General features: G+C 42.2%; 1 protein-coding gene across 2 annotated transcripts in view; it reads right to left on the reverse strand.

Annotated features, from left to right (window-relative positions):
- Positions 1–25443, reverse strand: part of GLI3 (GLI family zinc finger 3) — a 308086-nt gene that overhangs the window by 19233 nt on the left and 263410 nt on the right. The gene's annotated exons all lie outside the window — the stretch shown is intronic.

Here is a 25443-nt window from a genome sequence, read left to right on the forward strand (position 1 = left end):
AAGACTGCAGGATGGGTGCGCACGCACACACACACACCCACACACACACAAACATGTATGTAACAAGAACTGGGAAAAACCAAAGCACTTTTTCAAATGGCACTTTAGTTCCAATTAGTGAGATCATTCTTTTGATAAGAATCACAGAGAGATGAACTTGACTCTGAAAATGAAGGCCAGATGATCGGTCAACAAAATGCTTAGTCTCTGAGGGTCTGTACCATCCTGCACAAAATAAAGGAATGAATCCCCTAGTTTCTACGGTTCTTTCCAGCTGTAGAACTCCATGAATTTGGTATTAAAAATGAAGTTGAATGTCCCTGAAATTTCTCTGAATTCTGATTCAAAGTTTTAGAACCCCATTGTATATTAATAGAGTTCCTTGGATTCATACATCAAATGTCCTACAACTGGGAGACAGGTGCAACCTATAGACACACCAAAAGAGGTGGTTCTTAATTTGGATCAAACTTATGTCTGCTCCAGGAAGATAATGTTCAGTCACAGATGATGGGGGAGATTTGTGCCCTAGGTTGATCCTCTCAGTTTATTCTCTGGTTGCCCCATACCTCATCTGCCCTAATTCAAGGCATTTGTGAACCCTTGCCCACACATACACAGAAACACCACCAAAAAATTTGTGCAGTGAGAGAAACCTCCCCTGGGTTTCTTGGGCCACATAGCAGTGACACGACATTTAATTACTTTCCTGATGAGGTTCTGGGTCCTAACTGAGTGGTCTCTGGGGGCCTAGGGGTAAAATTCCACCATCACTCAGCCTTGCCCAGTTACTCCACTAGGCGGCCGGCTGCTGTAAGAAAAAAAAAAAAAAAGAAAGAAAAGAAAGCAGTCTGTTGTGTTGTGTTTGTAGTTTAAAACTGGATGAAGGCAGAGAAAAGCAATCACGGTGTACTCTCCTAGAACAGCTCTCAGGAAGTTGGAGAGACAGGAGGGAGCAGGTGACATGGCCCAGGGTGCAGGCAGACAACCAAGATCCTTTCAAAAGCTCTGCACATAAAGAAGAACCCATACAGAATCACTCCAGTTCATCACGGAATCGCAACCCCCTGATAGACAGTTGTATGTTTTCTGGAAAAAGCTAACTGTCCTCAGTAGGAGAGTTTCTTAAAAGTGATGCTGGGAACAAGTTCACCTGTATCATTTTTCTAGATTCCATACATCAGTGATATTATACAACAGTTTTTTCTTTTTGACTTCACTCTGGATGGGAGCCTAGAGACACAGACGTAGAGAACGCATACATGGACACCAAGGGGGACAGGGGATGGGATGAACTGGGAGACTGGGACTGACATGTATACACTACTATACATGAAATAGATAACGAATGAGAACCTAACTGTGTAGCACAGGGAACTCTAGCTCTGTGGTGACCTAAATGAGAAGGGCATGCAAAAACGAGGGGATGCATATGTACACATATATGTGTGTATACGTATATATACTTGGGCTTCCCTGGTGGTTCAGCTGATAAAGAATCCGCCTGCAATGCGGGAGACCTGGGTTTGATTCCTGGGTGGGGAAGATCCCCTGGAGAAGGGAACGGCTACTCACTCCAGTATTCTGGCCTGGAGAATTCCATGGACTGAATAGTCCACAGGGTCGCAAAGAGCCAGACACGACTGAATGACTTTCACTTTCTTTTCACTTTCATATACTTACGTGGCTTCCTAGGTGGCATGAGTGGTAAAGAACCCACCTACCATTGCAGGAGACAGAAGAGACTCAGGTTCAGTCTCTGTGTCGGGAAGATCCCCTAGAGAAGGGCATGGCCACCCGCTCCAGTATTCTTGCCCGGAGAATCTCATGGACAGAGAAGCCTGGCAGGCTATAGTCCGTAGGCTTTCACAGAGCTGGAAATGACTGAAGCAACATAGCACGCATGCATACTCATAGCTGATTCACTTTGTACAGAAGAGGCTAACACAACATTGTAAAGCAACTCTACTCCAATAATATATATTTTTTAAAGTGATACAGGGGCACATACATGGATGAAGAGAACAGATGTGTCGGCCAGGGGACAACATGCCATCTTTAAATGTATGCTTCAAGAACATGTCTGTGGTCCTCTTACTTCGCCCAGGACTGTCCCAGATATGTACAGAAGCCCAATCATTAAGCCCACATGATACAGAGGTGTTATACGAAGTCTCCTTTCTAGGGAAAACAATTAATGGTCACACAAATCCCCTCCATAAAGATTGCTCTTGGTTCAGCTATCTTCCACGTTATTAGACATTAAGCTCCTTGGATGAAGACATGAAAGAAAAAGAAGGATGAGAGGGAGGAAAGAAAGAAAGGAGGGTGGAAAGAGACAGGGAAAGTTAAAACTGGAATATGACCTGAGAATTTGGGTTTAGTTTAACTGCTTGAGTCAGGACCCACATCTTTTGGTTTTGTATTCTCAGCCACTGAGAGGTGGCCCTGGTACTTGGCAAGTCCTCCATGAATATCTGTTGGTTTGATTGTCTTAGGTGAGACACTGAACTTTCTCTGGAGCAAAGAATTTATATTTGATGCTTTTGCCTGACTTAGTTCAACTGCATTTTACCCAGTATCCAGACAGTAAGATTTTAATGTATATACTATATTACTTTAAAATAATATAGTATCGAGAATTCAAAAGAACTTGAATGATTGGAATGATATCCAAATGTGAACCCCATCTTGCCGGAGGGAATAAAAGAAATACTCCGTGATCACAACATTTCATCTATCCCCACATATTGACATGTATGTGCTGAGTACTGCTGCACATCAGGTCCTGTGCTGTGGACTCAGACAGACCCGAGTCTTTTCCTGAGGAAATTACAGTCTGCTGGAAGGACATGGATAATGGCTTAAATGACTGTACAATTATAGTCATGATCAGTGTTAGGAAGGGAAATAAGAGGGTTTCAGAAAAACAATTAACAGAGGGTCTCAAATCTGTGGGGAGCACAAAAGACCAGGGTCAGCTTCTCCAGGGAGTGGCATTTAAAGTGGGACTGAAGGATGAGTGGAGACCTGGTGGGCGTGCAGGTGAGGATGGGGGAGGGGAAAAAGATGGACAGAAGCCCCCAGAGCAGGTCAGATCTTGGTGCCATCAAGGAACCGGGAAAGGGACATGTAGGTAGGAGGGATGCACCAGGCAGACATGGGAGCAGTCCAGCACTGCCTCTGCTGGGTGGAGCAGGAAGGCATGCACTTCCAGGGGCCCAGTGGAGACCAGTGAGGTAGCCAAGCGCGGGTCCACTTAAAATGCAGCACACTGGGTCAGGTGTCCAGGAAGGAGACTGTCAGATAGACCGCTGCATGGAACTCACGTGCACCCGCCAGGACGCCTGCCCCAAGTGGCCTGGCATTACTCACATGAGATGACCAACAGGGAAGCTGCCACCTGAGGCTAATAAAGCCTCCTGTCTTCCCCATCAGGTTGGAGCAGCCAGACTCTGGGTGGAGAGGAAAGAGGTGCCCTCCTTCAGGTGGGTGAGGTGGGAGAAAAACAAACAGCCTGCCAGCCCCCTTGAACTGGGAGCTTGGCCTGTGTAGGGAAAGAAGGCTGTGATTCGACAGGAGGCTGTAAGTTTAAACTGGCTGACACTTTAGGAACCAAAAGTGTAGAAGCTGCTGACCAGGGAGTTAAGGGATCTGCCATAGAGCTGGGATGGGGGCGCTGACAATGGGCTGATGAGAGCGGTGCCTGGAAAATGCAAACCATCTCACATTAATACCCGGCCAAGTTGCATCAGCCTTGACCTCTGGACAATGTCTGAAAAATCCCAGTGGTGGGAATCCAGTGCCCATCAGTAACTACAATACCCAGCCTTCTCTCATCTGGGGAGGAACAGAGGAGAAGCTCCTTGGGACCGTGGAAGCAACCTCATGTTCAAAAAGGTTAGCATCTTGGGAATTTTCCCCTTCTGCCCCATAGAGTAGACCTAAGTCCTGTCTAACATGCTTTTGTTTTTTTCCGAAACTGCTTGAGTGCCAACCTGGATTGAGACCACAAGTTATTACTGGAATGAGATTCTCTGACCTCGGCTGACAGAGACCAGGTCAGTCTTGTTTGTCTTTAAGGGTTCAAATACTGAGCACAGGACATAATCAATTACTTCAAAGAAACACAGAAATCTTTCTGCTTATTTAGGTTATTTATTTATGCTTTAATTTTTATTTTATATTGGGTTGATTAACAGTATTGTGTTAGTTTCAGGTGAAAGCAAAGTGATTCAGTGATACATATACATGTATCTATTCTTTTTCAAATCTTTTTCTACTTAGGTTATTATAGAATATTGAGCAGAGTTCCCTGTGCTATACACTAGGTCCCTGTGTATGTCACTTTGGATCTTTGAGCTTAAAACACTTTCTGAAGCTAGATTTCAGGTGAAACTTAAAACTCCAAGAAATCATAGACTTTATGTGTCCAAGGGTCCTAAATCTTTACTCTGCTAAAAAAACCGCCTTGGCCTCTCCAGTGGGCACTCATGCCGCATGAGCCTGGGAATGGGGCCGGGCGGTGGGTGGGTGAGGCGGTGCATTGGAAGATGCCCCCAGACTAAGTTCGGATGAGCTCTGTTCTTTTGGACAATTCACCTATCTGGGCCTTAATTTTTCCCAGCTGTAAAATGGGGGTGAAGAACTACATTGGATGTTTACAAACTTTTTCTATAAAAAGCCAGAGAGTAAATATTTTAGGTTCTGCAGGCCAAAAGGTTTGTATCGAGTCTGCTCACCTCTGCTGTTTCAACACGCAAATAAACGGGCTCTGCTGAAACTGTCAAGTATCCTAGGAGAGTCTTTACATCTTTTTTCCAATTATTTAAAAGTGTATTTTTGCTTTTATTTCTAAAATTCTGGGATGTGGGTCATAGAGGATCCTGCTGTGATTTATGTCAGAGAGTGTTTTGCCTATGTTCTCCTCTAGGAGTTTTATAGTTTCTGGTCTTACATTTAGATCTTTAATCCATTTTGAGTTTATTTTTGTGTATGGTGTTAGAAAGTGTTCTAGTTTCATTCTTTTACAGGTGGTTGACCAGTTTTCCCAGCACCACTTGTTAAAGAGGTTATCTTTTTTCCATTGTATATCCTTGCCTCCTTTGTCGAAGATAAGGTGACCATAAGCCAGAGAGATAAAGACCATTACAGTATACTAACACATATATATGGAATTTAGAAAGATGGTAACGATAACCCTATATGCAAAACAGAAAAAGAGACTCAGATGTATAGAACTGACTTGTGGACTCTGGGAGAAGGCGAGGGTGGGATGTTTCAAGAGAACAGCATTGAAACATGTATATTATATAGGGTGAAACAGATCACCAACCCAGGTTGGGTGCATGAGAAAAGTGCTCGGGCCTGGTGCACTGGGAAGACCCAGAGGGATCGGGTGGAGAGGGAGGTGGGAGGGGGGACCGGGATGGGGAATACATGTAAATCCATGGCTAATTCATTTCAATGTATGACAAAAACTACTGTAATGATGTAAAGTAATTAGCCTCCAACTAATAAAAATAAATGGAAAAAAAATAAATAAATAAATAAATAAAACCACTTAAAAAAAAAAGAAAAGAAAAAAAAAGTGTAAAAATCATTCTTGGCTCCTGGGCTGTATAAACACAAGCAGTAGCCAGATTTGGCCTATGGGCCATTTGTTTTGCTCTCCCTCAAATCTATGACTTCAAAGTTTCCTTTCTGGGCTAACAGAGCCCTTGACATTCTTGGTTAGGCTGGCTCTCGAGCCTGAGGAAGTAAAATTAGGAGGAGGTAGTCTCAGGGCCAGAGCACAGAGAAGGCAGTAAAAAGGAATAAAAGTGAGGGTCCTGGGATGATGACATGAGGGGAGGTAGTTAGCCAGACAGATGTCCCTCTCTGCACAATGTTCCTGGGACTGTGTGAAAAAAACACCTCTTCTTTGCTCACCAAAACCCTAAGTAGCTAAGAAAAGGAACACACAGTGAACACTGTATTCTTAACACTCAAACAGACAGGCAGATCCCCTAGGAGGCAGGCCTGAAATTCAACGGGCCTGTGTTTATTTGTGGTTTCACTGAAAATTTGACTTCCTGGCAGTGAAAACGTTAATCAAATATATAAATAATTTAATTGGAGGGAAAATAATGCATGATTAAATTCCAAACTAATCCAACACCAAGACATGCAATTTGCCAGAGGCCCAAGCGCCAGAAAGAGATAGATGGTGTAAATTACGGCTCTGGATGCCAACTCTCTCGGCGGGGCCAATCCGGACAGCTCCCCGTCTGAATAAATAGGATGAGGACATCAGGACCAGGCAACCCCAGAAAGACTGAGTCCAGCCACTGAGTTTCCTGATGAACTGGGATTGTAAATATTTGCCCCAAGAAACTGATGGCTGATGAAAAAAATAAAGCATCTCAGGAGCCCATTGCCAACCAACCAAGCTGGTATTTGGCCATCATGATCGTGTTTGTAACAGGATGAGCCAAGACCTGGGATTCTGTCTCTTGCACTCCGCATGGAGCTCTGGGGGCATAGAGGAAGGTGCGGGGGGAATCACTACAGTTGGCCTGGCCATTGGAGAAGTGGAAGGTATTTCTTTCTTCTTTTTAAAAAATTTTTCTTTGGAATATGTTTGCTTTCCAATGTTGTACTAGTTTCTGTTGATTAGTAAAGTGAGTCAGCTATATGCAAACATATATCCCCTCTGTTTTTTGGATTTCCTTTCCATTTAGGTCACCACAGGGCACTGAGGAGAGTTCCCTGTGCTATACAGTAGGTTCTCATTAGTCATCTATTTTATATATAGTTGTTGATATCACATTCATGTGTTGATATACACATTGTAGTGTATATATGTCAATTCCAGTTTCCCAATTCACCCCGCCCTCCCCTTCTTCCCTTGGTGTCCATCCTTTGTTCTCTACGTCTGTGTCTCTATTTCTGTTAAGGTACACATATACACATATATAAGATCAGCCATTTTTGTAGGTGATACTTCTTTCAAGGGCATCTCTTTGAGAAGCCCACCGCTTGGCATCAACCTTGGAGGCTGCAACGGTGCAGGAGAAAAATGAAGCTTTTCTTTTACTAGCAGCAAAACAGATGCCCACAGTAGACTTCACTGACTTCACCAGGATCCTTTCTTTTGTTTTTTACTGCAGTTTGAGTTCAGAGCTGACCATTCATCCTCAGTCTGTCCCTAGCCCTTCAGATGAAACACACACATGCCAACCATCTATCCCAAATGTTTGCTGCTCCCCAAATAAGGCTGCTATTCAAGCAGTTCATGAACTCTGGAGGGACACTTCTGCCTTTTTTTTTAATTGGGATATAATTGCTTTACAATGTTGGGTTAGTTTCTGCTGTAAAATAAAGTGGATCAACTATAAGTGTGTGTGTGTGTGTGTGTGTGTGTGTATACCCACTGCCTCTTAGGCCTCTTTCCCATCCACCCGGCCATTCTACCGCTCTAGGTCATCATTGGTATAGCTAGCTCCCTTTGCTATATCACTAGCTATCTATTTTACACATGGTAGTATATATATATGTGTGTGTGTGTGTGTGTGTATGTGTATATATATATATGGAGATATATATACATATATCCATCCAAATCTCCCAATTTGTCCCACCCCTCCGCCTCTCTGCCACGTCCACATGTCTGTTTTTCCCGTCTGCGTCTCCATTCCTGCCCATAGGTTCATCTGTGGCTCCTTCTCCTTTGGCCCAATTCCCCACCAACTGGCTCGGAGCAGGGTCTACCACGCGGCTCAGCCGTGTGGGTGGAAGGTTCGCACAGCTCCATTCACACTCTGCCCAGGTTAATCAGGAGACAGACACCTTGCTGTTGCCGGTGATTCATTCTCCAAATTAGCCACCTCCCTAACACCAAGAAGGTAAATTCCTTCCACTGTTGTAATGAAAACATTACAGTTATGCAACCTAAAAACAGTGAAGGCAGGAAATGTAAAACTTCAGGCTCAACCCTCACCACCATTTCCATCAGGCTCCCCTGTGCATATACGTTACACACCAGTTGTTCTGTCAGTATCTCGTGTCTCTCAAAGAACACCGAACTTTTTCACCGACTTAAAACAGTTGCTACAAGGAAAGTTGCCAAGATTTTCACAGCACAAGGTATATGTGAAAACCAAGAGTTATGGTTTTTAGAAAAATAATGTTCAGGTAAACATGATCTCTCTCTGCACACAAATGTCCATGGTCACATGTATACACATATGCAGTCACACACACATGTATGCACCTGCACACACATGGTATTTCTGTTCTAATAGAAAAGAAAATAAAGGCTTGGAAAGTGTTGCATTTTATATTTAAATACCCAAGACAATGGAACTGCATTGTGGGATTGCAAGGGATGGGGTTGACTTGGGATGTTGGCTGTATTCTTGTGTCATTTTTGATTTATCCCTTTGCTACATTTCTCTGTATCTCCACACACGAATATGCCACTATTTGAATGCCATGATAATATTTTAAAAAGGAAAAACACAAAACCAGGACTTTCCTTCTCAAACTATCAAACCAGTAATGTTCAATACTTTCTAAGTCAATTCACATGGCTACTAGATCAGCTCACAAACAGGCCTGAGCAAATTAATATGTTTAACAGAACTTGATAATTTGAATCTTCACCAGAGGAAGTCTGTTAAGAAGGCCTTCTACTTCGGCACAGAATGTGATATCAACAAGTAAACTATTTTAAGAATGCTCAATTTTCAATTGGCTTCCTGACCTTATATTATAAATCTATGAGTAGCTCCTGACTTAGTAGTCCAGAAATATTTCTGAAAAGCAGAAAAAGGGGAAAATAATTTTGAATTAAATAAAATTTAATTTACTTTAATTTACTTTCAAACTGATTTGGGGGAGAGGTTTAAAGGCTTTGCCTACATGAATTCTTGAAACTTTGCACCTGAAAGGAGCCATATACCTTTCTGATTTGTGTATTATTTGACACATGTAACATTTGGGTAAGTTTTACAATCGCATGACATGGATTCTATTAGGTAGGCCCTGTGCTTGGATTCCTTAAGGCTTTAGAAGGCAGAAGTGAAGAAAGCAGAAGTCAGAGACTATCAGGGTTGAAATAGGCCTTTTATCTCAATATGACTTTAATTTTAGATAAATAAAATAATTTAAATGGTTTTGGTGGCACCCATCAATCTTCCTGGCAGAATATTTAAAAAGCTATCACTGCTTGCTGTGGGAGGGATCTTCATGAAGACCTCACAAAATGACTGTTTCAGTTCACACTGGCTAATAAATATATTCATGTAGCTTTCAATTTTCTAATCTAACTATACAATGATACAGAAAACATCAAAAGGACTCCAGAATTTGGGTACAAAACTGCATTCTCTTTCTAAAAGGAGAATACTTTCTTTCCTATTTCTGATCTGTGACTATTAAAAATTAAGGTGATATAAAAATTAAAGTGCTTCTTGGTTGAGAAAGAATAAATAAATGTGCTTCTTGGTTAAGAAAGAGTCTCTCTGACAGTCATTAAAATCTTGTTTCTAGCTATAAATCTGTAATGAAATTATTTTATTCTATGAGTAAGAAAGGCAAAATTCCTTAAAAAGGTAAATGTCTGGACAAAGGGCTTCACAATGTTCAATTGAGAGAATTGATATCAACTGAAAATACTGCCCTCACCCCCCCCACCCCCCAACCGAGGTAAGCCAGAGACTGGAATTCCTTCCATCATTCACATTTAGGAGCAAGCATGAACCTTGGCAACATTATGTTAAGGAAAGAAGTCAGTCACAAAAGGACAAATATTGTGAGATTCCACGTATTTGAAAGGCCCAGAACAGGCAAAGCTTTACAGAAAGTAAGTTAGTGCTTGGCTATGGTTGAGGAGGGATTGGAAGATGGAAAATGAGGTTTCTTTCTGGGATAATAAAAACAGTGTAAAACTGATTGGCGAGATAGTGACACAACTCTGTGACTATATCCAAACACACTGAGTTGTATTCCTGAAACGGGTGAACAGCATGATATATGAATTCTAGCCCAAGAAAGATGTTACCAGCCCCTCCAAAAAAAGGTAAACCACAGAAGTAAGCTTGGTGATGGACTCTGCTAACAGAGGAAATTGTTGCGGAAAATAGGAAAAGTAGTCCAGGAACAGCCAGGCTAGATCTGCTCCCCCCAGGGCTGTATCCAGGGCTTGGGGCTGGCAAATGATTTCCCAAGGAAGCAAAGGCTGCATCATAATCATAGTTTGTATTCACACACACACGCTATCCACAGACAGATTGAGTCAGAGTATAACATACTTTTATGACCTGATACTTCCTGGTGGATTTCACACTGGTCCCAACATTAACAACCTGGGAACTTCACTTGCATAACTTCTCTGAGTATTCCTTCTTCATCTTTCAAGTTGTAAAAATGAGTAGAAAGATGGAGAAAATGAAACTTTGCGCAGAGTTGTAAACAAAAGAAAATGAAAACACTGTACACTAATTCTGTATATTCATAAGTGTGTTTGAGGAATTTAATGCAAAAATAGTGTATACTGGAAAACCTGGTATTTTCTAACGCATGATCTATCCTAAGATTCACTAAAAACTTGTGAAACATTCAAGCACAGGTAATTCAGAATTCTACTTTTTTATTTTTGTTGTTAGCTTGAATTAAAAACTAACGAGAAGTAAATGTGATATAATTTATCTAAGCTGATACCCCCTCCCCCAAAAGAAGTGCATGAATTACTGGTTCAAACTCCAGGACACAGAATAATATACTGGCTTAACTAAGCCACTGTATTAATGATTAAGATGACCTAATATTAAAGAGATTGCAGTTTTGAGAAGAATTTTTAAAAAGAAAAAGGTAAATACTATTGATTAATGTTGTCTATTTTGTTTGGGCTTCCTTTGTGGCTCAGCAGTTAAAAAAAAACAAATGCCACCTGCAATGAAGGAGATGCAGGAGACAAGATGTGGGTTTGATCCCTGGGTCAGGAAGATCCCCTGGAGAAGGAAAAGGCACCCCACTCCAGTATTCTTGCCTGGAAAATTCCAAGCACAGAGGAGTCTGGTGGGCTACAGTTCATGGGGTGGCAAAGAGTCAGAGATAACTTCGTGACTAACAATAGGAAGAATAAGAATACTACTATTAATAAATCCAGACAGGCAAGACCATTTTGGCTTCCCAGCTGGCTCTAGTGGTAAAGTGCCACCTGCCTTTACATCACCTGCCTGCCAGTGCAGGAGATGTAAGAGATGTGGTTTGATCCCTGGGTCAGGAAGATCCCCTGTAGGTGGGCAACCGACCCCGGTATCCTTGCTTGGAGAATCCCATGGACAGAGGAGCCTGGCGGTCTTTGTGACCATAGGGTCACAAAGAGTTGGACACAACTTAAGCGACTTAGGATGTACACAAGAACTTTTTAACTGTGTGTCATGGAATGAAATAATTTGGAAAGTCTGTCTCCCAAAAAGCATCTTCTACTTTATTTCTTTGCACTTAACAAATTCATCAAACATGGCAAGCGTCAAGCCTTCTGACCAAAGGTCTAGTTCCAAAGGAGAAGTAGCAAAAGGCTTCCCTTCTATTCCTCACTTCTCCTAGGCTGAGAAGGATGGCCAGGGCAGGGGATCCAGGGAGGGTGGCTGTAAGATGCAACCTTTCCTATGGACCAAGTGACTCAGGCACTCACATGGATGGGTCATTTCTAAGAGTCCAGCGTATCTGGAAAGCACAACCATCCATGACAATGGCATTTACCGTCACACACACAAAAGACTTCAGGAGCCAAACTGTGTCCCAGAGCATTAAAATCCTCCCACCTTGTGGGCTTGGATTTCTGCCCTGAAGAGAAAAGAGCGCTCATGGGTGGTTTCTCCGTGCAATGAGAATCCAACTAGTATTTGTAGAGTAGTTACACTGCAAAGTATTGTCAAAATACTTCTTTTGTTATCAAACTTTGAAAGGTGGGTTACATGGGTACAATCATATAATTGTAACAGCACACCTTATACTTTTAATTTGAGATGTTTCATGTCTTTACACACACACATGCACGCGCACACACACATATATACTGTGACTAGCTCTAAGAAGAATAAGGAAGACTCATTTTTTTAAAGTCTTTCTGAATAGGAAGGTAGATACAAACTTTTCCTGTTTGAGATATAAAATATTAAGAATCCCAGTATCTAGGGGCATACAAAATATTAGCCTTGAATGACTTAATTTTTGTTTTTTCTAATGAATTTCTTTTATTTTTTTATTGAAGGATAAAATTCAAAATTAATTTTTATTGATTTACAGTGTTGTGTTACTTTCAGGTATATAGCAGGATGACCCAGTTATATATACATATATATATGTGTATATATATGTATATATATGTAATTTTTCAGATTCTTTTCGCTTCTAGGTTATAAAAAGTATTGCACATATTTTTATGGTCATAGCAATCCACCAAACCTGAACATCCAGTTATTGTTCTTTGTAAAGAACCTGATGGACAAGAGGTTGAGTAAACTCCGGGAGTTGGTGATGGACAGGGAGGCCTGGCATGCTGCCTGCGGTTCATGGGGTTGCAAAGAGTCGGACACGACTGAGCGACTGAACTGAAAGAGCCTGAACATACAGTATGATTATGAGAAAATTCAAAATTCAAGGAAAAACAAATAAAAGTGAATTAAAGGTGTGACTTGACTTTGAAAGGTTTCTTTCTCATTCACTGCTTTTATAAAAGCTGCCATGTTCCCTCCATTCAAGTCTGATCCTGAACATTTTGGCACTCAGCCCTTGAACTGGCATCCTGTTTTTTTCATTTCAATATCATAATTTTAATGGCTAGAATTTTTGTGAAAGTAGAAACAAATACAATAAACTGTATTTGAGGACTACTCTGCTGTTTCAATGGTTAAGAATCCTCGCAATGCAGGGGACATGAGTCTGATCCCCGGTCAGGGAACTAAGATCCCCACGTGCAAGGAGCAACTAAGCCTGCACATGCAGCAACTAGAGAAGCCCATGAGCCACAGTGAAGATGCCACATATTGTAACTGGCATCCAATGCAGGCAAATAAATAAATAAACATTTAAAAAATACTTGGATTTCAAATCTATTTGTAGTATTTGGAGAAGAGTTAAGTATCTTTTTTTTTTTTTCAATGACATCCTTTGAAAATATGGGATAGAAAAGTTATTCTGAGGCCAGTCCAGTCCAAGCCCTGAAGGTCTTCTGCCCATCACCTTGCAAAGAAACTGTCCTCTTGCATGAAAAGTGCCAGGAGAGTTTCTCACAATCAGAAAAAGATTCAGTTAGTATGTATGTGCCAAGAAGGCGGTGGTGACTGCTGATGGCAGAAACACAGGCAAATCTCAAGAGCTATTGGAAGAAAGGAAGGAAGCAGGCAAGCAGGCAAAATTATCCATTTGGAAATCTGCCCACAGTCCCGCTGGGCTGACTCATTCATTCACTATTAACTCAATGCTTACTTATGATATGACGGTTACCAAGCTAGACACTGAAGAGCCAAGACTGAATAAGACACGTCCACTGGAACTTAGCCAAGACTGGCTGTTGGAACAACGTAGAAAGGAATACTGCTTAAAACTTAGCTTTCACATCACAGACACCTTTGCAATTAAGTAAGCCACCCAGAAGACTGCACAAGTATCCATATCATAGAAAACTGGCAGGCCTGTTTACCCCAATCTTTTCCAGTTTTGCCTTACCAAAATAAAATGGGAAGAAGGCATCTACACCTCTCTGCTTTTGTAAGCTATTCAACATGTAGAACAATTTACCATTTTTCAATCAATTCAATTTATGTACCTGCTACCCTCCATGAAGGGGGTGAATGGCCTAAGGCGCCAGACCCCAGGCAACCAAAAGAAGGTTTAAGCAGAGCAGTGATCAGATTTTCGTTTATAAAAGGTCACTCTAGCAGGCATACCAGAGAACTGGACAGTGAGCTCATTTGTGCTTGTGTGCCTACTAAGTTGCTTTAGTCACGTCCAGCTGAACTCTTTGACCCTATAGACAGTAGCCTACCAGGCTCCTCTGTTCATGGGATTCTCCAGGCAAGAGTACTGGAGTAGGTTGCCATGCTCTCCTCCAGGGGATCTTCCAGACCCAGGGATCAAACCTGTGTCAGCTGCACTGGCAGGCAGTTCTTTACCACTAGCACCACCTGGGATGCACAAGCCTATTTAGGGAGCTGCTATAATTATCTAAGAGAGAGGTGTGGTTCTGAACTAAGGGCAGAGGCCGTAAAGATGGCTGGAAGGGGCTCCATTTGAGACACCCTTGGAATAATGTGTTCAGGGTGAATTAGAGAGAGGTAAAAATCACTGCAGATGGTGATTGCAGCCATGAAATTAAAAGACACTTACTCCTTGGAAGGAAACTTATGACCAACCTAGATAGCATATTAAAAAGCAGAGACATTACTTTGCCAACAAAGGTCCATCTAGTCAAGGCTATGGTTTTCCAGTGGTCATGTATGGATGTGAGAGTTGGACTGTGAAGAAAGCTGAGTGCTGAAAAATTGATGCTTTTGAACTGTGGCATTGGAGAAGACTCTTGAGAGTCCCTTGGACTGCAAGGAGATCCAACCAGTCCATCCTAAAGGAGATCAGTCCTGGGTGTTCATTGGAAGGACTGATGTTGAAACTGAAACTCCAATACTTTGGCCACCTGATGCAAAGAGTTGACTCATTGGCAAAGACCCTGATGCTGGGAGGGATTGGGGGCAGGAGGAGAAGGGGACGACAGAGGATGAGATGGCTGGATGGCATTACCGACTCAATGGACATGAGTTTGAGTGGACTCCGGGAGTTGGTGATGGACAGGGAGGCCTGGCGTGCTGCGTTTCATGGGGTCACAAAGAGTCGGACACGACTGAGTGACTGAACTGAACTGAACTGAATAATAAGTGATACCAAAGTTTCTGCACTTCCCTGGTGACTCAGATGGTAAAGAATCCGCCTGCCAATGCAGGAGCTGACTCAGGTTCAGTCCATGATTTGGAAAGATCCCCTGGAGAAGGGAATGACTACCCACTTTAGTGTTCTTGCCTGGAGAATTCCATGGACAGAGGAGCCTGGCGGGCTGCAGTCCATGGGGTCACAATGAGTCGGATACAACTGAGCGGCTGACACACACTGCAGTTTTTAACTTGAAAGATTCTGAGACAATAAATGGCATGGGAGGTCAAAGAGATTTGGAGGAGAGTTTGCTTCTGTTTGAGAAATAACATATTGGAAGTGCTTCTGAGGCAGGAGGTAGGTGGGCTCCCCAGGGTGAGCAATTGGAGTTTGTTCCCTGTGGACACAAACTCTAAAGTATCAATAGCAGGACAATCAAGAGGGGAGGTTGGGCCCTATCTATATAAGCGATGAGTCCACATATTTCTCATCTTGAAGTCAAGGGAACCTTCCTGACAAGAAAGCTCCTTGGAGGTCAAGAGGAGAGTGATGCTAAGCTACCCGTAGACCTCTTCAGTGGAACCTATCTTGGCGGAGAGATGCGCATGCACACATGGGAGGATCCTGAGATATACCAAATACAGACTCAGAACCAGGCAAATCAAAATGCATGGCCAAAGGAAACCAGAAGAAATGCCCCATAAAAGTAATTCAAACTACCACAAGTGTGCGACTCTCTCTCTCTGAGTCCACCTGTGTGTCTATCCACACATACCATACTCTTTTTCCTCCTAGTAAACACTTGTCTCCCTACTCTCCATCTCTATGGAACTTCTCTGCAAAGCTGAAGGGTCTGGGCCTTGTCACTGGCCACTGGTCTAGTGGTTAGGGTTCAGTGGTCTCACTGACACAACCCAGCCTCAATCTCTGGCCAGGAACCAAAGAAACCCTGCTTCAAGCTTCTACAGGCTGGGCCACCAAAGATCACCTCCAGGACATCTCCAACAGAGAAGACAAATCTAAACACAAAGATTCAAGAAACAAAGAAAGACTGCAGCTGAAGAAGGAGGGCATAGTGTCTTTGGTGACCCCATACCCTACCCTTCCCTACCCCATATTGTCTTTGGTGACACCAATATACACAGAATTTTAAGGATTTCATAAAGCTCAGTTTGAAAATCACTGACCGGTGGAGACTGTACACAAGATGAAGAAGGACGGCAAATGGAAAGGACAGAGACCAGTGTTTAAGAGTCAGGGAAATAAAAAAGGAAATAAAGGAGAGAACAAAGGACACAGAACAACGTGGCAGGGGCTGGGAAACATCAGCTGTGTTGAGTGGATTTGGAGAACTCCTGGGCAGGTGAAGACAGAAGAAGTTAAAGCAACAAAAGGTAAGTTTTCTTCCAGAGACAGCTTCCCAGTTCCAGTAAGCCTGGATAGATCAGATAAGAAAGAGAGAAAATGTCTAGGAACATGGTCGTGGTTTAGTCGCTAAGTCATGTTCAACTCTTTGCAACTCTATGGACTGCAGCCCACCAGGCTCCTCTGTCCATGGGATTCTCCAGGCAAGAATACTGCAGTGGGTTGCCATTTCCTTCTCCAGGGGATCTTTCCAACCCAAGGTTAGAGAACATAAACTTTAGAAGGGAAACCGGCTCATTTGTCATTCCCAGGCTGGAGGGGGCTGAGGAACGTTGGGCAGAAGTCAATAATATTTGATTTTTAAGCTGTTTGCTGTTTTGAACACTTTTTGTTTTCCCCAAAGCTATCTGTAAAATTCAGTTCTGTGTAACAGTGTTCATCAAGGAGATGTGCACAGCTGGAGAAGGGAAGACCACCCTCATCTTGCCATCCCAAGGACAGAATGCAGGAAATGGAGCCTCAGTGGGGGCTGAGTGCTCAGCAAGACAGGAGATGGAATCCAAGACCACCTAGACTATGCAGAAGGGGGCGGGGGCAGACAGAATGTGGACAGACGTGCAGAGCCAATGCTTTAAAGGAAAATGCCACTTAAGAGGCTGGACAGCTTGGACCTGCAGCTGGAGACACCTGGGTTACATCTAGGATGGAGCCCTAAGTCAAGATAATTTTACGTCCTTCAAGTCCTTCTTGGAATGCTGCTTCCCTGATGAAACTCATCATCCCATTTATAGTGCAACCTCCCTACACCCACCTTGAACTTTCCACCCCTCCCCCTACCCTGCTACTCTATCCACTACCCTCCATATCATTGCTAACATACTATAATTTACATACAGAGACTGTTTATGATTTATTGCCTGCCTCCCCATGAGAATGTCAATTCCACAGATGGAGATATCTACTGATTTTGTTCAATGGTGTGTCCCAAGTGCCTGGAACTGTGCCCAGCATAAAGTAAATACTCAACATTTTTGGAGGAATGCATTATTGGAAATATGTTTAGAACTGCTGTTTCCAGGTGTCAATATACTCCCAACCTGCCCCCTTAGGATTATGTTTCAAGAACCAGAAGCCACAGGAAACAGAAGCAATTTCCTGTGATTCCTCTACTCGAAACAATCGGATAAACCTCAGCATCTCATATGCCTTAAGGGTCCACCAAGCAGACCCCCTTTCATACTTTAATTGTAAATTAAGATTTAAAGCTAGTAGTGACACAATTCAAAGTTATCTTAGTTGGTTCCTATTCATTATTAAAGAAAAGGAATCCTAAGCTTTATTTTTGCCCACCATGACAATGTTGATGTAACTTTGGGGTAAAGGCTCTAACAGTTAAGTGGTAATCCTAACTTTCAGTGTTATATTCCACTATTTGTACGAAGCAAATAATCTTATGTTTTCCCATAGGTTTCTCTTGAAATAATTCAATAAAGCTTCACATGACGGATAGAGAAAAAAGCCAAGTTACCCTTCTGATTAAGCTACACTCTGTCTCACTGGAATTTTGCCCCCTGGCTATTGTTTTTGTGGATGGTTTATACTGAGATTTCTTTTTAATGCAATGCTGTTAAGTAACAGGAGACTGAAGGGCATATTTCCTCTTTAATCTGCTTGTGGAAATCTCATTAATGAAATGGAAATTTTGCCCCGTACCATAACTAAAGGGCTGGAAGAGACAGAAACAAGGAAGTTAAGTTTGCTTCTATACTGTTTCAATTTAACAAATAAATGAAGAATGTGCTTTACACTGAGATGCAGGTTTCAACCTGGCAACTGTTTAAAAAAATGTAAAAACTAAAGCTATGTGTGTGTGCAAAGTGATCTCTTTCCAAAAGAGAACTCAGAAGCCAGCCCGCCTCACACTAATTTTTCAGATGGTGAAATCACCCCTGGGGGAGGATGACTTTTCTTGAATATCAGCCATTTTTGCAATTTTTTTCCACTTTGCCTTTTACCTCTCCACCAAAGTAAGAATTTCATTTCTCAAGAAGTGCTAAATTATTCCTAAAATATGTTTTTAATTTGGGGACTTGATTCTATAAAGCATATTTTTATAAGCACATTTTCCTAGGAAAATAGGGCCAGTGTATGTTAAGTAATCACACAACTCCTAAAAAGTTTTCATTTGACCTTTCAAGCATATGTATGTCTCCAACATATAGGTGGCTTGCCTAATTGTCTCCACATTGCATATTTGAACAGATTATTAATCCAGTGTGATTATAACAGCACAGAACCCGACTAAAGATTCATAAATGTTAACACTCTGTAGGGGAACAATAGGGGACGCACTTGCCCAAAAAACCAGACTACAGCTAATAGAAACTCAATGTTTGGCCCAAATTTTGTCCCCTAGTTATTTAAAGTAACAGTCTACTATATGTTTTGTTATCTTTTCTAGATTGTCTGCAGAATGACTTCTGTGCATTTCATTTTTCAGGTAACTCAACCATGAGTATAAGTACATTTTAAGGAATCCAAGTAGTCACCCGGGTTCCAGACCATCTTCATCTAAATGTAAGTATGAATCCAAGCAAGACCCTGTGGGGCTTCTGAGCATAGAAACCTGTATGTGTCCCCCATTTCTTGTTGTATGGAATAGGCTTCAGCCTCCAGGATACTCCCCTAGGCCATATTAAAGGAGTACAGGCCTTGCACACACCCTGATCCTTATCCACAACCCTACCTTTGAACCATTGCTATAAAACTCCTTAGCAAATACCCCTGGGTTGGGGACATACAGTTTCTGAGGGCACAAGCCCATGATGTCTCTCTTTGCCTGGCAAAGCAATAAAACTGTTCTTTTCTACCTTGCTCAAAACTCTGTCTCCAGTATTCAATTCAGCACTGGTGCAGAGAGGCTGAATTACAGGGCCATAGCAGGTGGCGCCAGGGTCATGGCCATTCTTGCTTTTTCTTCTGTCTCATCTGTTTCCCTGGAACTGGCCTGTGAAGGCTGTTATGTACAGTACTTTAGTTCACACAGTGCTCATGCCTGGCCTGCTTGTCCAATGTTTCTCCACTTGGCTTATTCCTCATCAGTCTTTATCTCCCACAGGAAGCTTTTCCTGATACTTAGAGGAGTTCAGAAACTAACCGAACAGTGTGCCATGAATTCTTGGCACAGGTAATAAGAACAGAATCCAACGGCAAAACTTTCCACCTACATATAAATGGGACTTAGAAAAAAAATGGCAAATTCATGACTGAGAGAGTTGGATTGGGTGTCAGAAAGAAATGGCCAAAAGTTCACCAGAAGGGGGCATTTCTCAGAGCTGTTTTTTTTTTAATGAAATGCTACAGAAAGTACACTGACAAGAAAGGGTGACCTGCATCCCTGAAGAAGCAAAAGAAGGAAAGAATAAAACATGTGTTCCTGCAGACAGACAGACAGAAAAACACACACACACAGCACAGTGTCCACTGCTTCTAGTCTGCAAGACTATTCCAAGATCCTAGAATCCAGGCTACTATCAAAACCAATAACTAGTATTACAAGGGTTAAACAAATTATCTTTGGTTGAAAATGGCCTTGACCTCTGGCAACTATCAGAGGTTGCCAGAGGTATCAAAGCAAAGAGCTATCAAATCAAAGAGAAATTTCTCTTTATTTCAAATGGTATGTTTGCTGTTTTTGGATCCCAGGTCTATGGTTCAATTCCCAGGAGGTATGTGTTAACCCTTCATACATCTGATAGAAGAAAAATGGTTATTTTTAGGAAAATCATTTTTGGTAGCTAAATGCCTTTAAATTACATGTATATACATTTATGCTAACTGTAATTCATCTTTATTTACATCTTGAACCATTATTATTCAAGTGAGCCAGGTAATTTTCCTAAATTATCACTTAAGTTTTATTGGTTATTAGAATAATGATCCCCCCCCACCCCACAAGATTGTCTGAGAGAGAAGGCATCATGTCCCGGTGATTTTGTGCTCCGTCACTTGCTCCTCTGTCCATGGGATTCTCCAGGCGAGAATACTGGAGTGGGTTGCCATTTCCTCCTGCCCAACACAGGGATCAAACCCACGTCTCCTATGTCTCCTGCGTTGGCAGGTAGATTCTTTACCACTGAGCCACCCAGGAAGCCCTCGTCTCTTCCCAGACTCATGGCCAATCAACCTTCCCAGTGGTTTTCACTGAATATCAGCAGTTCAAACATTCCCAACCTGTACCTTTAAAATGCTCAACACAGAGAATTCCCCATGGGTTAGTCAACTGCTGGCTCATATACAAAGAAAATACTGTATTTTGCTCTGAAGAGCTTTCTGCATCAATTTAAACACAGTGAGACAGACACAATATCCCAGAGAAAGGAAAACCTACCTTATTACACTCCTGACCCAAGAGAAAGGATTTGCCCTGAGGACATAAAAGGAATCTGCAGGGGTGTGGGGGAGAGTTATTTAATCCTAAACATAAAAACAGTTCATAATGCAGCATGACAATGCTCTTAATCGCTGACATAATGGTAATATGTATGTATAATATGATACAAAGAAAGCAAATGCAGTTTGCTTCTCAGTCTTAGAGGCTTTCTTCAGTACTTTCCTTTAGGTCTTCTGGATTTTGTACATGCTTGGGGGAATTTTCAGAGGGAGGTAATGTGATATTATAAGGATTCTTTCTCTGTAAGATCACATCTTGTTCTGATTTGAGTTGAAGCATCTGTATGCGTTAAGTGTGGTCAAGCAAAACGTTGAGCTCCATGAATGCGATGTTTTACAAGTCTTTCCTGATTTCCTGTGCAAGTCCATGGGCCATGAAACAATGGGCAGAAGACTGGGATTTTTATTCATCTTGCAAAGCTGCTGGGAGGGACACTGCATCTCAGCTGTGAGTGCTTATAGGTGTTTACCGTTTCCCTTTTATAGGTATATAAAAAGTTTGTTTGTTTTTTTTAACAGGGGTTTACAGAGGGTTAGATTTTTTTCCCCTTATGATGTTTCCATACATAACATAATCTAAACCTAAACTGCCATCTCTCAGAAAAGAATTGCATCCTTGCTTTACTGGTTGGGAGGTTGATAAAGAAACGTGGCATTTGGAGAAGTTCAACATTCCACCCCCCTTCAACATTATTTATGGGAAAGATTTTATAGCATCCTTAAAAGCGGCTATGTGGTGGCTGGACTGCCAACTTCACAGGTCGACATTTTCACACTGGGCTTGCCTGGGATCAAGGGGTTGTCAGTGTTCACATTTGATTAAAGTGAATGCTACTGATGTTCCCTGGCAAAGCCTATGGTCATTCTAGATCAGCTGCTCTCAGCAGTCACAGATTAGATGAGTAAATGAGGAGAACATGTACTGAGCAACGAAAATTTAAGGAGAAAGAAAAAGCAGAAAAAGGATAGAGCTAGTGTCCCAGCTGGACATCAGGGTTAAGTGTACTCTAACTTTGAGATTCTTCTAATGGTTGTTGTTTGTTATTTAGTCTCTAAGTCATGTCCAGCATTTTGTGACCGCATGGACTGGCCCACCAGGCTCCTCTATCCATTGGATTTCCAGGCAAGAATACTGGAGTGGGTTGCCATTTCCTTCTCCAGGGGAATCTTCCCGACCCAGGGATGGAACCCAAGTCTCCTGCATTAGCAGGCGGATTCTTTACCACTGAGCCACCAGGGAAGTCCCCCTCTAATGGTACCTTCTTCTTTACACTGGTGATGGGTTTATTTTGCATGAGCTCAGCATTCCCCCATTCCAGGCTGCTTCCTGAGTTGAGGGACTGGATCTCATTCATCTCGGTGCCTCACTGGAAATAGTGCTCAGCTGAACCACATGAATCCAAGATGTGATTCAATAATCTCAGTTTCCTCATATTTCATTGTAGCTGGAGTCGGCTAGATGCACTAAAAAGCTTTACTCAATCTAACTCTCCTACTGGTGTTTTTTTCTGCTGTGCTTTGGAGGGAAGTTTAGGCTCCAGGGCCCAAGACATCTCTTAGATGCCTGCTGCCCAAAGACTTTTTAAAATTCTTTTTTGGCAAGAGGCAAGGATCAGGCATTCTTTTTGGTTCAGATATTGTCATTAAGCTGGCTCCACCAGGTCATCCCAGGGTAATGCTTGGAAAGAGGACGTAAATGATGGAAGTGGTCATTAGGGACTTTGAGGGGCCAAGGGCTGATTTCATTTATTTTATAAGTAAACTGAGACAGCTAAAGTAATCAATATATGGCACCTCTTCTGAGGGAGTCTCACCACGGGCTTAAATTCCAAGCATGTGACAGAGAACACTGTATTTTCTTTATACATATTTTAAAAACGAGCTCTACTGCTTCTTATCTGAAGTGTCCAGAAAGCCTGTAAAAACCATTCAAAGGATGTCCGAGATTGGACGCAACCAACTGCCTCTCACTGTGGCAGGACGTGGGTTGTGTCAAACAAATTGGTAATGAAACATGAATGGGCCTATTCTACAGCCATTCATTATATAATTTTTCCTTTCTTTAATGTCTCAAAAATAAATTCCATTTCTCACTTTTAACACCTCGCATCAGACTATGAAATACAAAATGCATGACTTTAGCAAGAGAGTAAAATAATGAACCACAGCATTTCAATAGAGTATTTAATTTTATTGGCAGAGGTTCTGAATGATGTTAACATAATATTGGCTCCATACAAATTACACTGAGACAGCTGATTTAATGCTCAGGCCATAGTCTCACCTCTCCATTACTCACCAAATTATCCTTCACCTTTGGATGTCAAATCACCTTTTCATAAGGCAAAACTTTGAGGTGGATACAAACTAACATCTTTAATTATTTTGTTTCTTTCTCTTCTGCCTGAAAGTGTTATTTTTCACCCCAAATGTACTTCAACGGCCCTTCACTTTTCTGCATTTTATACCACATAGCTTGTTAGCTTCTATGGAGGATGATGTGCAGGAGGATTTATATCTCATTCAAGTGGATTCAGAGTTTTCTATATTCTGTGTCAAGTGACCTGAAAAGTTGCAAGTCCGCTTAGTTTATTAGATTATTCATATGAGTGGAGTTTCTGGTTGATAAGAGGGTATCATACCATTTTCTTCTCTTTCCTTTGGACAAACTGCCTGATAGGAAGTTACTATCAATAAAACTCTATTAAGAAAAAAATGAAACCAACTGGATTAATGTGGGAGACACAAAATGACCAAGAATGTTTTCTAGCATCATTGGATAAGAACAACAGCACTGAAGACTCACACCACAGATACGTTACTCATTGAAGCATCTGAGTCTTGACTTCAGTAATGTGGTTCTTTGGATACATCTTTTGAATCAGACCTCAATTCCAATTCCAATTCCTCAAATATCCAAAAGGCAGAAACAAATTTTCAGTGACTTTACTGCATTCATTGGCCTTGGGTTCCTGGGGCTGCACAGACTTAGTCTATTACCCGTCACTGCCCCAGAAACCACAGCGACTTTCAAGCCATCCAGAGTGGTTCTTGCTCTCTCCATAACTCCTCTCTCTTACAGGCTGTACGTCTGAGAACCCTACATCAGTAGTTCTCAAGCTCTCTGCTGTGAAGGACCAGCCCACCCCCTCCCATCCTCTGCAGCGCATGTGCAGTCCTAGGTCCTACTATGCTAGCATACTCCCCTACCAGTTGGACCACACCCAGCCATTCTATACACTGTTTTATAAGGGAAGCCAACAATCACACTCTTGGTAGCCAAACTGAGAGACAATGACAAAACCCCATGAAAGTCTCTGAATGGGTATTGTCCATGCCATCACTGGATTCACTGAGTCTCCCAACTCTACAGAATCAGCAGTGGGAAGGGGGTCCACCACACATGGGCATCATGGGTTGGGCCTCCCTGCTGAGCCGCCCTGAACCCAAGGGCTGTGCCTGACATGCTGTACCCACAAGATAAGACCCAACAGTGGTCTCTCACCTGGATGACAGAAGGGACAGTCCACCTCACCCCCACAAAGGGGGCTGCTTAGCACACAAGGAAACTGGTTCAGGCTGATCCAAGCAGACCCTCTGTTTATAATGTTTTAGAGACAGAAAGTATGGAGGGAGAGTAAGAATTTATATGTTTGCTAAAGTGCCCATAAAAGAATTCCAGATAGATTAAAAAAATACTTGTCAATACAGGAGACACAAGAGACACGGGTTCAATTCCTGGGTTAGGAAGATCCCCTGGAGGAGGAAATGGCAACCCACTCCAGTATTCTTGCCTGGGAAATCCCATGGACAGAGGAGTCTGGCGGGCTACAGTCCATGGGGTTGCAATGAGTCAGACACGACTGAGTATGCACACATGGATGCACATCATTTGTAGAAGGAGCCGAGAACTGGGAGAGCAAGAAAAGACAGAGACTGGGAATGCCCTGGCAGTCCAGTGGTTAGGACGCTGAGTTTCCACTGCAGGGGCCAGGAGTTCGATCCCTGGTGGGGGAATTAAGATCCTGTAAGCCCTGAGGCTCAGCTAGGGGGAAAAACACACACACACACAACTAGGCTAACCACATTATTTCCTACTAGGGCACTTTAGGGAATCCTGGTTTTAGTGGATAAATAAAAATGACATGTGATTATTGTATCAACTGCTTAAAAAAGATGAATTTTGAATGCATATCTGTTACAACTTCTATTTTTTTTAACTACATGAATGTATTTCAATTTGAGACTCTAACAAGCAATATAAAAGAAACCAGAAAACACAGAGTAATTAAAAGAAAAAAAAACTAAAATAAAATGTGTGTTTTGAGGTGGGAAGTCCACCACCCTAAGGGACAAATAGCACACCTTACATCAGGCAGTTGCCAACAACACCCAACATCAAAGAAGGGCTATGTAGGCTTTTCTCTTATCAGGGAAAAGAGAAAGACTGTGGGAACAGAGTTTGTAAAAAATGAATTTAAAAAAAAAATCAAAAAATAAAACTAGAAATAGCTGCTTGCTGTTCCCAAATGGGATAAAGAAGCCAGGACGCCTGTATGCTAAAAGCACTTAAGTGGAGAAACAAGTAGGTGGGAAGCTGGGGAGAAGGAAGTGTTCAAGCATCCTGTGGCATCCACTGCAGGGGCAGCAGGGAGCTGGACGGGGCCCAGAAAGACCATATCCAATCAAATCAAGGTGTGAAGCACAAACGCT

Source organism: Odocoileus virginianus, chromosome 1 (genome assembly GCF_023699985.2).
Source record: "Odocoileus virginianus isolate 20LAN1187 ecotype Illinois chromosome 1, Ovbor_1.2, whole genome shotgun sequence".
Taxonomy (NCBI): Eukaryota; Metazoa; Chordata; class Mammalia; order Artiodactyla; family Cervidae; genus Odocoileus; species Odocoileus virginianus.